This window comes from Lissotriton vulgaris, chromosome 5, assembly GCF_964263255.1.
Source record: "Lissotriton vulgaris chromosome 5, aLisVul1.2, whole genome shotgun sequence".
Taxonomy (NCBI): Eukaryota; Metazoa; Chordata; class Amphibia; order Caudata; family Salamandridae; genus Lissotriton; species Lissotriton vulgaris.
The window spans coordinates 475,223,431-475,236,332 of record NC_141693.1 but is presented as its reverse complement, the minus strand read 5'-3'; positions in this window follow the sequence as shown (position 1 = coordinate 475,236,332).

The window sequence follows — 12,902 nt, the reverse complement described above, 5'->3', positions numbered from 1 at the left end:
AAGGTACCATCACACTTTGAAAGAGGAGTATCCCTTAGGTCTATTCTACCCTTTGTTTCCTCCTCTGTCCTAAGAAAGCCATCATGCTGTTCAAAAACATCTGTCTCTACAGAAATCGGCAACAACATAGCTGGATTCAACGTGTTGCATCTCTTTATATGCACATGATTCGCTAAAAGTGTCAACTCATAACCTGACAATCGAGCACTAGTTAAGTGCTGTGTCTTAGTCCTGTTTAACAAGGTATCCACTGCATGTGGAACCTTCACAATCAACGTATTATCCATCACCAAGCCAGCAGACTGTCGAATAGAAACAGCTGCTGCCGCTGTAGCTCTCAAACAACTCGGCAATGCTCTAGCTACCGGATCCAAAGTCGACGAGAAATACGCACATGGACGATGTTTATATATGAACTGCTGTGTCAGGACTGACAATGCACATCCCTCTCTCTCGTGAACATAGAGTTTAAAAGGCTTACTGTAGTCGGGAGTACCCAACACAGGAGCCGAACACAACGCATCACGCAATTCAGAAAAACTCTTCTGGCATTCGTCAGTCCAAGGAATAGGATTCGGAGTATCCTTAACAGTAAGTGCTGACAAAGGTTTCGCAAGAAGCGAAAAATTTGGAATCCATTGCCTATAGTATGAAGTAATACCCAAGAAAGCACGCACTTCTCTCTATGTGGTTGGCACATTCATTCTCACAATCGCTTGGATTCGTTCTGGAGTCAATCTTCTTCCCTCCTTCGATAAGAGATGACCTGAGTAGGTCACTTCTTGTCGACAATACTGCAACTTCGAAAGGGACACTTTATGATGGAGGTTAGACAAATGACGCAACAAAGACAAAGTAGCTGCCTTACAAATCTCTTCATTATCAGCAGCAACTAACAAATCCTTAACATACTGAATAAGAGCAGCACCATCAGGTAAAACAATCGTATCAAGCTGTGTTTTCAAAGCCTGACTATAGATAGATGGACTCTCATAGTAGCCCTGAGGAGCGCGCTTGAACCGGAAACTTCGGCCTCCTAAAGAGAAGCCAAAAATATCTCTACTCTCCTCGGCAATCAGGATACTGAAGAAAGCATTCTTCAAATCAATCACCGAAAACCAGGTAGCTGAAGCAGGAATCATAGTCAGCAAAGCAGTAATGTCTGGAACAACAGGAAATTGCGGTACAACGATCTTGTTTACTTCACGAAGATCGAACACAAACTTATATAGAGGCGGTTGCGAAGAATCAGTACGTTTCAGAGCAGGACTATTGCACACATTACCTCTTGTTTCCTCAATCACACCTTTATCGATCAGATCATAGATGATCGCTAGAAGCGCTCTTTCACCATCACTAGAAATCCGATATTGGGGAAAACGCGGCAATCGAACATTCGCTTTCAACGTCACAACATATGGTGGAATCTCCAAAAGACCCACATCATTAGGACCAGTAGCCCAAAGAGTATCAGGGAGAGAACGCAATTCCGGTGGAAGTCATTCCTTAGACAAATACATCGGAGAGATCACTCTCTTACCCAATGTAAGCTGTACTCCGGAAGGAGAACAATGTAATGTCGCATATAATCTTTTCAACAAATCCAATCCCAACAAATTCTCACCACAACCTGTCGTTAAGATCAGGGGTGCTTCAAATTCACAAGATCCAAAAGAAAGAGACAAAGGAGTAGAAATCGGATTACAAACTGGGGCGCCAGAAAAACCTACCAAAACATTCGTCAAGCCAGACTAAGGTGCGCCAGGGAGTTTAGAGTGCATAATAGAACTCTTCGCAGCACCAGTATCCAACAGAAAAGGCTCTGACACACCTGATGTAATCACTTCAACATAAGGTCCACTCTGATCTACTGGAACTGACACAACTCCCTCTCTTTGTCTATGGCTGTCCTAGCAATCATTACCGTCGATATTCTCACTCTCGACATAATAGTCATCCGCATAGTACTGAGTCGTCCTACCAGATGCACCATTCTGTTGATCAAAACAATTAATTGAGTTCTGTGCAGGAAAAGAACATGCATTCTTGGGGAACACACCACGTCCTCTACCTCTAAGAGCTTGCTGAACACCTCGACCTCTCACACCAGAAACACCATTCGTACGTTGTAACAGAACCGGACAACTATTCTTAAAGTGACCCTCTTCTTTACAATACGCACACTGATTAGGGCCTACAAGAAAACGCGGTTAAGAAGGCTCGAACCTCTGTGAATTTCTCTGAAACTGCTGAGGTTGCTGATAATCGTGCTGATTATTACGAGGCGGATACGCTTGCTGCAAAAGAACCTTGGTCTTCAAATCTTTAGTCTTGCTGTCTGCTTTCTCCTTCTCATCCTTATCCCTATTCTCATAATATTGTGCAGTAGCCAATATCTGAGCAGACGAAGAAACAGCCCATGAACTTTCTGAATCCTTCAACTTAGTACATAACTCGGGAAGCAAGTTATGCACAAACCTATCTACGAACAACCGTTGGCCACCTTTCGTACTCATGTCTTGACCACTATGGTCGATAAACGTCTCTTCAAACCTAGTGAAGAAATCAGACACACTTTCATCCTTCTTCTGCTTGCATGCAGACAACTTATCCCAATTCACTCGTACAGCAGGCATTAAAGTCTTCATATAAGTAATTATCCTACCAGGAAGTTCTGCAACTAAAGCTTCAGGTTTAGTTCCACCACCTTGAAGACCATCTGCAGCAACAATATTATTCCATGTATCACCTAACTCTTGCGCATGATCCACATGACGAATCCTTCCCCACAAGGGCTTAGGAACCACATTCCCAAACAACATATCTATATCGGCTAGATCCATAGTACACGAGTCTGCTGTCTGAGATAATTCCTTATAGTACCCTGCAGGATTTTTACGGGGGTCAGGTAAAGTCTGCTTAAGAGCTAAAACTTCTGCTCGCTTCCACGGAACATGTACCCAAACACGCTGAAAATGAGCCGGTACAGCTTGAATACCATTAACGGCATCGGCCTGAACTGCATCTTTCCACACCGGAGGAACCTTGCTCATTGGATATTGTCGCACTTGTCTCCTAACAGAAGAATCAGGCTCAAACAACGACTGAGAAGGACACACATTCCTAAATGAAAGCAATGTCGCAACTGCTTTTTCAACCTCGAGACCCACTATCGCACCTTTCGCAAACTCGGACTGTACACGGAACAACTCTGACGGAGTATGTCCCAACTCACCATCTTCCCATTCTTCACGAAGGAAAGTACACATCGTATCAAAAACATACCTCTGCTTTGGTGCTTCCCATTGACGGAAGACATCCATAACCGGCCCTAAATCATATCTCGAAGGAATTGTAACCCATTTACGTGCCAAATGATCCAATACTGCCCGCTCTTCGGGACCGGGCAAGTGGCTACGCAACTGTTTACGCATTGAAACAGGGGTCATACTCAATGACCCAAATAGGCGACAAAAGACCGGTAACAGTATCAGTCATTCTCTGTCGAACAGAAGGAGAAGTAGCCATAAGAACAGGAGGAAAAACAGGATGAGACGAAGTATACGTAGAAGTGGTAGCAGAAGGAGTATCAGAGGAAGCAGGAAATACAGGAGACAAAGTCGTAGGAATTGGAGGCGGAACTGCAAGCAAAGTTGGCGGCCCTTGAGAAGGCTGCGCCAAAGGAATAGGAGCCAACTGAAGAGGAGCTGGCGGTGAAACAACAACCGGAGGCACAACTGGAGGTTGCGTAACTAAGGGTTGCGGAGGTGCTGTAGCACTCTGCGCATAAGGGGGTGGCGAACTCAACAAATGGGACATCAAAGGATCCTTTTCAAGGTCCTTCGTTGCACTCTGTTGAAGAGGTGGTAAAGCTGGATAACATTTATCGATCGCCATTTTACGTTGCCTATGCAACTGCTCACTCGCTTGTTCTTCTTCATTATCTTTCAACTGTATAGCAGCCTGCATTATCGATATACCCTTCTCTCTTTTATTTCTCTTCGCTAATTTAATTTCTTTCTGTTTGGCTTCCTTTCGCGAAAGGCAGAAAGAGTCAAACATCGCCGGCCGGGCTTTCTTCTTAAATAGTTTAACTTTCAAATTTGCGTACATTGCCTTAAGGGCTCCAATAATGTTAGGCCCGAATCCTCTTACCTCCAGAACACCCCAAAGAAAGCTCCAGTCGACCCGGTAGAACGCCTTCTCTGCGTCGAGCAGGATCATGGCCGTCTCCCCCCCCCCATAGCAGCCTGGGCGTCAAATAAAATAATTGCCCTGCCTATGTGATCGGTTGTACGTCGCCAGAATCTTTGAGTAGAGTTTGGTATCTGAATTAATCAGAGATATGGGGTGGTATGATCCTGCCTTTTCCGCTGGCTTCCCCTTTTTATGAAAAATTACAATATTTGTCTCTTTCCAAGGCTCAGGAATCAAGCCAGAATACATAACCCCATTAAAGAGATCTAATAGAAGTGGTGCAACTTCTACTTTGATGGCTTTGTATACTTCAAGGGGAATCCCATCAGGTCCTGAGGTTTTCCCTGAGGCTAATTCATGGAGAGCAGTGCTAATTTCCCCTGAAGTAATATCCTCATCAAGTTTACTTTTAATTGACTCATCAAGTTGTGGGCCAGAATCTTGAATTCCCTCACCAGGTTTCTTACTAGGCATTTCATACTCATAAAGCCGCTGATAGTAGTTCTCAAATACTTTAAGGATATCCTTGGTTTCTGTATACTCTACCCCATCCTCTTCAATACGAGCAACGGTATTCCTTACCCTTTCCTGCCTTAACTGAAGGGCGAGCACTCTCCCTGCTTGTTCCCCCGTCTCATATCTTTTAGTCCTATTTGTTTGGTATTCTCCGGTAGCCTTCAAATTTATTTCATTCTGGAGAGCAGCTTTAACTACTAAAAGTGCATTCTGGCTGTCAGAAACTATCTCAACCGGCTATTATATCCTTAATAAGTTGTTCTTCGGCTTTCAATAATTTTAACATTAAAACCTCAACCTTTTCCCTATCTTCCCTTTTCAACCTAGCGGAACAGCTTATAGTTACACCCCTCAGAGCCGCCTTAAACGTTTCCCAGACCATATTCCTAGAAGTGCTGTACCTGTTTGCATCAAAAAACTGTGTTACCCATTTTTTTAAATGATCCACAAATCTCTCATCAGCGAGCAATTTTTTCTCAAAGGACCAGGGATTTCTTTTCCTTTCTATATGTCCTAAGTCGTATGATAGAATTAAAGGATTATGGTCTGATACCAGTCTGGGAAGTTTGCTAATATCCACTTTTGGTAGTTCAGACGAGATAAAAAGAAAATAATCCAGTTTTGTATACCTCTGAGCAGGGTGAGAAAAATACATAAACCCATGATCTTGGGGAGATTTAGCCCCCCATACATCCTGTAGCCCATGAGAGCCCATCAGGGATTAGTTAGATTGGAAAACGTTAGGCTTACGGCCTGCATATGGTGTATGGGCATTCCAATCAGCCAAAATATTTAAATCGACAGTTCCTATCAACGGGGTATACCACCCTACTAACTCAGTTTCCAAAAAATGGAAGATATCAGGCTCATCAAAATTTGAACCATAGATTGAACATATCGTGAGGCCTAGTTCTAATTCAACTACTGCCCATCTCCCGTTACTATCTGCTTTTATTTTCTTTATTCTACCCAGAGATTTCCGAACTAAAATAGTAACGCCCCTAATTGTGGATGTCTGAGTCGAACAAACCGCTAGTTCAAAACCATTCAGAAAGAGTTGCTTACGTTCAGCCCAAGGCAGATGGGTCTCCTCAATGCAAAGTATATCTATTTTTTCATGTTTAACCATGTATGCCAATACCTGTCTTTTTTCCAGTCATTCAAACCTCCCGCATTTATAGTGCATATTCTAATGTTTATCATTGTATTTTATTTTAAACTCAACTCTCAAGTCCTTCCACATAGTATTAATCAACAGTTCACTGTCTTGCTCTTCACTATACCACCTCCCTTGTTTCCCCTTTTTCCACCCCACCACTCCCCCCACCCAACCCCTACCCCAGCCCCCTCCCATTCTCCCCCCTCCTACCACCACCACCCCACCCATCCAACCCCCCCTCTCTCCCCTGGCTGTGGGGCGCGCAGACCTTGTCTGTGCAATGATGGAGCGCAATGAGGGCAGTGAGGACAAATATAAACTACTTCAGTAACTTACAACCACAGTGGAGCCCACTACCTAAATTTCCTCAATATAATAACATTAAATCGAAAAGAAAAAACAATTATCAGTATAAGTTTTCACTCAATCATGAATGCGTTTGCCCGGGCCTATACATCAGGCACTTGCTTCAATGAAACCCTATTATTCGGCTTAAATAGCAACTTTTCACATAGATAGAGAGTCAAGGTATCCTTTCACCTTGATTTCAGAGGAGAAAAATAGAGTATTTCCATTGTTAATAATCTTTAAGGTCGCCGGATTTACCAGGAAGGCCTGTAAGTTCTTGTCCTGACAAGGCTTGATCATTTCCCTCAACCACCAGCGCCTTTCCACCGTAGTGTGGCAGAAATCTGGTCTGACAAAGAATGAAACCCCTTCCACACTCCGCTTTCGCTTTTGGCTTTGCTAGATTTGCAATGGCTTGTCTCAAGATAAAATTCCCAAAAAATATTAGAACTGCCCTTGGATAATCCCCCTCCTTAGTATTCTTTCTCAATTTGAAAGAGGTACGATGTACTCTTTGAATTTCGGAGAACCAATCCCAATCACTCAACTCTGGAAATGCCTGGGTAAATAGCTTAATTATATATGTCTTAAGGTCGGATCCTTCAATCCCCTCCGGAATACCCAATACTCGCAAGTTGTTTCAGCGTAGTCTATTTTCCATTTCCTCAAGCTTCCAATGGACGTCTATCATTTGAGCGTCTATAGCGTAGTCTATTCTCAGTGTAGTGTAATGGATTTCCTAATAAAATTTTGGCATATGCCGATGATCTAGCAGTGTTAACAACTAATCCAAAACAATCTCTCCCAATCTTGGGGGAAATGGCTAAAGCGTTCGGCAGTGAGTCGGGGTATCTGTTAAACGAAGCAAAGACTCAGATTATTTGCTCAAAGAATATAAGCAAAACAGATCATAGATATGTTGATTCTGCAACTTACCTAGGGGTTAAAATTAATGCCAGTATGGAAAAGATTGTTGCTGAAAACTATTTACCACTAATTAAAAATCTAGAATCCGAATTAAAGAGAATAGATGTGCTTCATCTGTCTCTGATAGGAAGGGTGAATGCGTTGAAGATGTCTATGTTTCCTAGAGTGCTCTACCTGTTCCGTGCTATTCCATTACTAATAGAGGATAAAATTATGAAACATCTGGAAGCCACCTTTATTAGATTTGTATTGCAATATGGAAGGGTGAGGCGCTCTACCAATCTACTGTCTCTACCTAGAGAGAGGGGTGGTTTGGTCCTTCGTAATTTAAGATTTTATCACTGGGCATGTCTCCTGCTTCAAATGACAATATTAGTCCAGCCCGAACCTGGCGCTATAGATCCAGAACAGGTTGAAGAACAAGAACCACCTCAGATTTTTAAGATGCTTCTGAAGGATAAGGCAGTTGGGCTACTGCATTGTGAGTTGGAGCGTGGCTATTATAAAAAGACTCGGCTAAAGACATTATATGGTGCCTGGCAGGCGTGGAAAGCAATTATGAAATTTTTTAAGGTCCCTAAATTCAATATATATGTACAATTGTCTAACTCGTCCTTCATGCCTCAATTGAGAAATGACAGAAATGTACAGGAGTGGAAGAGATTGGGGGTTAAATATCTGGGGGATATATTGGAAGGGGATAAAATCCTTGGATTTGATGCATTGCAGGAAAGATTCGCCATTCCTAGCAGCCACTGGCTGCTGTATGGTCAAGTTGCGCGTACGGTCGCCGCGGCTAGGCCTAAGATCTCATTGAATGCCAACTTTCCTGTGTTGGAGATACTATGTCGAGGATGTAAGAAGATTAAGATTATTTATAACTCACTAATTGAACAAATTCAAGATGACTTAGAAAAGGTAGAGTCAAACTGGGCTTTAAAACTGGATGACCCAGATGTAGATGTGGATCTTTCCCTTATGCTAAATAGAAAGATATTTCGGGCTTTTAATCTTCGAGCACAACATTATAAAACTATTTTTAATTTGTATCACACACTGGCCAAATTATATGCATGGGAATAAGGGAAAATGACAACTGCCCTATATGCAATGAAAGCCCCGCTGATATAACACATATGTTTTTTCTTTGTAATCGGCTGGATGATGTTAAAAGGGAGATTATGAAATTTTGGCAGGGGCTGCTAGGTCATACTATTGATCTATCCCCTACTTTAATGATTCTTGGTAATGACTCTAAGCTGGGCCTGGGAGATGATGAGAGGGCCCAAATATTTATATCTGTTGCAGTACTCCGAATTTTAATTTCTGCAGCCTGGAAGGATGCGAGAGCCCCATCCATTCAGATGTGGTTATCCAGATTGTTGGGTATTCATAACATCGAGTCTAATTTGTACAAACTTAAAGGTATTAAAAAACGTGAGAAGGGTGAGCGTCTTTGGGCCCCCATAACCAACTGGAGGGCTACATGAATTTGATGATTTTAATTGATCTGTTTTGTAGTGAACTGTCTTTTATCTGCTATTTATTACTCCTCTCGCTAAAGTATACATTGTAAAATCTGTGTAAATATATCAATTGAAATTTTATAATTGAATATGTTTTTGTAACCACTTGATGAATTTTTGTCCTTCCCTGTACCACTTTCTTAATAAAAAATAAAATAAAAAGGTTTAACCTCCAAATTATCTAAAATATCTGTGTCATAACTACCATGTTGGGGCCATTTTAGAACACCGTCTTTTCTGGTGTACCTAACCCATACTTCATTATACGTAATGGGGCCCACGCCATGTTTCAAATAGAGCTCATAAGTCGGAGTTCCAACCGGAGGTATCGGACACGAATCCTCCAATAGGAAATCCCTATTACAACTACAACAAAATATCTTTCCAAGTCTGCTAAGACCAGGCATCTTCGCTCACTAGTCTAGCTTCAAACTTCAAGGGATTACCAAACTCGATAGTCTCGCAAATATACGAGTCCCTCGGCTTTGGCACTTGCAAGTTCCAAATCAAAGATCCCGAAGGATACCCAAAAACTAAGGACTGGGAGACGCTCCACTCATACTTAACTGAGGTATCGATCACGTCACCAGAAGACCCGCCTATCGTCTCGCTCTACAAATCATCAAAGGGTGTCCAAGACAGGGCGACAGTCAGGGCAGCAGTCCTCCGTAGCCGTCGGAAAGCGGGGAACCTCACAGCAAAGACTTTCGGACCACGACGACATACAGGGGGTCGATGAAGTGGTTGGCCTTCCTCCAGAATTTTCTCACAAAGCTCCTCACGAATCTTCAGGCTTGGACCGGTACCACTGAAGTCGCCCCACGTTGGGCGCCAACTGAAGAACCGGGTTTTAGAACCCAGCGGCACCAGGGTAAACGCCCAATGCCTTCGAGTTCACCTGTCTTGGCATACAGAGACACGGGATACTTCTCGGTGACGTCAAAGATCAAATGTACTGGTTGAAACCAGGAACAGAACTCTACGAAGTACGACGGGTAGTTCATCAGAATCTGCTTCAATCTCGTATTGCGAGACATCGTCTTTTATGCTAAAAATCACATTCCTAACAAACACCATTATTTACAAACTATCCAATCATAGGTGACATTGCAAAAGGTATCGCATAACGACAAGCCGACTTTTCAGTTGTCCAGCCCACCATCAATTACACAAGAGAAGCCCAACATTCTTGCTCGGACAGGCCGGATGAACCCATAATAAAAGACCACAACCCAAATCATAAACAGGCCATAAAAGAAGGAACAGAAACAGATGAGAAGCAAGATAGGGGTGTGTGTGCATGTACCATAAACTCAGCAATGTCCTGCTCTTTGATCTCTATCTTGACCAGCTGCCGGACAAGGAACTGGCTCAGCAAGTTTAGCTTCGGGCAACGGAGTCAGTTCGCTCAGGTCATCTAAGAGTCAGCTAAAGGTGTACGTGTCCTAGAGACTCGTTCGGCCGTAGTCATCGACCTATGTGAGGGCAACCACAAAATGGCTGCCGTACACAAAATAGAACCCAAAGGTTCAGAACGAAATCTCTAAATACGTAGTGATTCCATTGATCGAACATGAAGAAAACACTCATACTTGCCGCACTCGTCTTTTGCGGTCCGCTACTACCAAAATCATAACGATGCCATGACCTTTACGAAACGGGTTCAGAATCATGGAACCTCACTACCCCCGCCGGGGGGGGGGGGGGTAGTGTTCCAAAGTGTTTGACACCTTACATGACATGTTTTGATAAAGCCAAACCAAAGTTAGCATTAACTGCGAGGATTATAATGCACTTAAGAGTATATGGTATGGCAACATCATAGAACAGTTTTAAGGAGATGGTTCTGAAAGCTGCAGAGGGGCTCGGCTCATGCCAGGGCACCCTCTCACAGAAAACCAAGCACTATGCCTCCAGGATTGTCGAGGCCTACCATAGGAGTGGCTTATAGGTGTATATGTGTCTATATATAAAGGTAGATATAGGTATAACTATATCTAAGATGAATGATAAAGCAATTTACATCTGGTCCAGATGTTTGGAAGTTCTCTAGCTGTTTTCTTTTTTATTCACTATGTTACAGTTTATATTTTTTGCATGACTTTCCCACGTGAACTCATTGACACGGGGAAGGGTGAAAGCGTCCTCTGGCATCTGTGAATAAAACTTATGTAACTTTAGACTTACTTACCTGCCGCCACCGAGAGTCATATCCTGGGACTTGCCTGCACAGATCTGCCAGCCGCCACCGCCGAGAGTCATTCCAGGCCAAAAAACAACTCGCCTGAGCTGACGCCCAAGCCGCCACCGCCGAGAGTCATATCTGGCCATTGGTAACCACGCCGCCGCTCCGGGGGGACTACAACTCCCGGCAGGCATCGCGGCGGCGCGCGGAAGTGACGCGAAACGCGCCAGCAGAGCGCTCACAGGAGAATAAAGGGAGAAGGAGACCGGCAGAGCGGGGGAGACTTACTTACCTGCCGCCACCGCCGAGAGTCATATCCTGGGACTTGCCTGCACAGATCTGCCAGCCGCCACCGCCGAGAGTCATTCCAGGCCAAAAAACAACTCGCCTGAGCTGACGCCCAAGCCGCCACCGCCGAGAGTCATATCTGGCCATTGGTAACCGCGCCGCCGCTCCGGGGGGACTACAACTCCCGGCAGGCATCGCGGCGGCGCGCGGAAGTGACGCGAAACGCGCCAGCAGAGCGCTCACAGGAGAATAAAGGGAGAAGGAGACCGGCAGAGCGGGGGAGACTTACTTACCTGCCGCCACCACCGAGAGTCATATCCTGGGACTTGCCTGCACAGATCTGCCAGCCGCCACCGCCGAGAGTCATTCCAGGCCAAAAAACAACTCGCCTGAGCTGACGCCCAAGCCGCCACCGCCGAGAGTCATATCTGGCCATTGGTAACCGCGCCGCCGCTCCGGGGGGACTACAACTCCCGGCAGGCATCGCGGCGGCACGCGGAAGTGACGCGAAACGCGCCAGCAGAGCGCTCACAGGAGAATAAAGGGAGAAGGAGACCCGCGTCGCGGGACGCGAGCGGGACGCCCGGGGCGAAGCCCGGGCAAAGGGCGGGCCGTCTGAGGCCGTCCGAGGTCGGCCAAGGTTGGGTTGGGCCAGGGACTCTGCCCAGCTTTCTGCAGGCCTACGGATGGTCACAGTGTTCCTGATCCATCGACCTTCAAGTAAAACAATCACCTCTCATTTTGCTCTGAGCCACGATTTTGCACCAAGTTCTTAATCCATCTGCATACATGCCTGGTAGAAGGTTAACCCCAGTTACAAACACCATGGAGAACTACCTTGTCCAAGTAGTGGCGAAAATAAATAGCGATAGAAGGTCTTCTTTGGGCTTAGATTCATCTACACAATCTCCACTAGCAGACAAAGAGACAGAGGATTCCTTTGATCTGTTAAACAGCAGCCTCTCTGGTGTGGCACATGCTTCTGCTCAGGACACTGTTACCATCCAGCCCAGTGGTATAGTAGCTATTACTGAAGAAAACAGTGACAATGAAGTAGTGACTGTGACCCTACGAACAGTGAGTCCATCATCCCTACTACTGTCCCTATTCCTGCACCGAGGGTTACAGGGGGCAAAAGAAAAGCTATACAAAAACGGGTGGGACTAAGGTCAGCTAAAAATAAAATTGCAACGCCACCAAGGAAAACTCTTGATGAGGAGGAGGACGATTTGTCTGGGGAAACTTACGTGACCCTTTCTCATGTTCAATTCCAGAAATTTTGCAGTTTGATGGACACAAAAAGTAAAATTGACAAATTATCCGCTGAGGTAATCAAACTTGAAGGTTTACTTGGAAAAACTTTGGGGGAAGTGGGAAAACTCCCAGAAGTCATTACGTCCAGTGTTCAGCCTTTGGTGAATGAAATTCAATCGATTAAATCCAACGGACTGATTCCTACTGTTGTCTCTAACCTCCCAATGGCTCCACTGATAAATCCACCGGACAATACCTTTGGTGCTGTACCCTCTGCCCCTCTTAATGGTGAACCTAATACTTCGAAAGGGTCATTTGAGCTTGTGGTGGAAGCCTCGCCACTAGTTCTTGTACTAGCAAATGTGCCCCCTCTAGCTCCCGGTGAAGTTGAATCAACATCATCACTTCTAAATAAATCCTTATCTTGGCTAACTAATAACATGGCCATATCTCCGTGGGGCAAACAGCAATTAGCTGAAGAACTGGTAAACGCTAGAAGAGT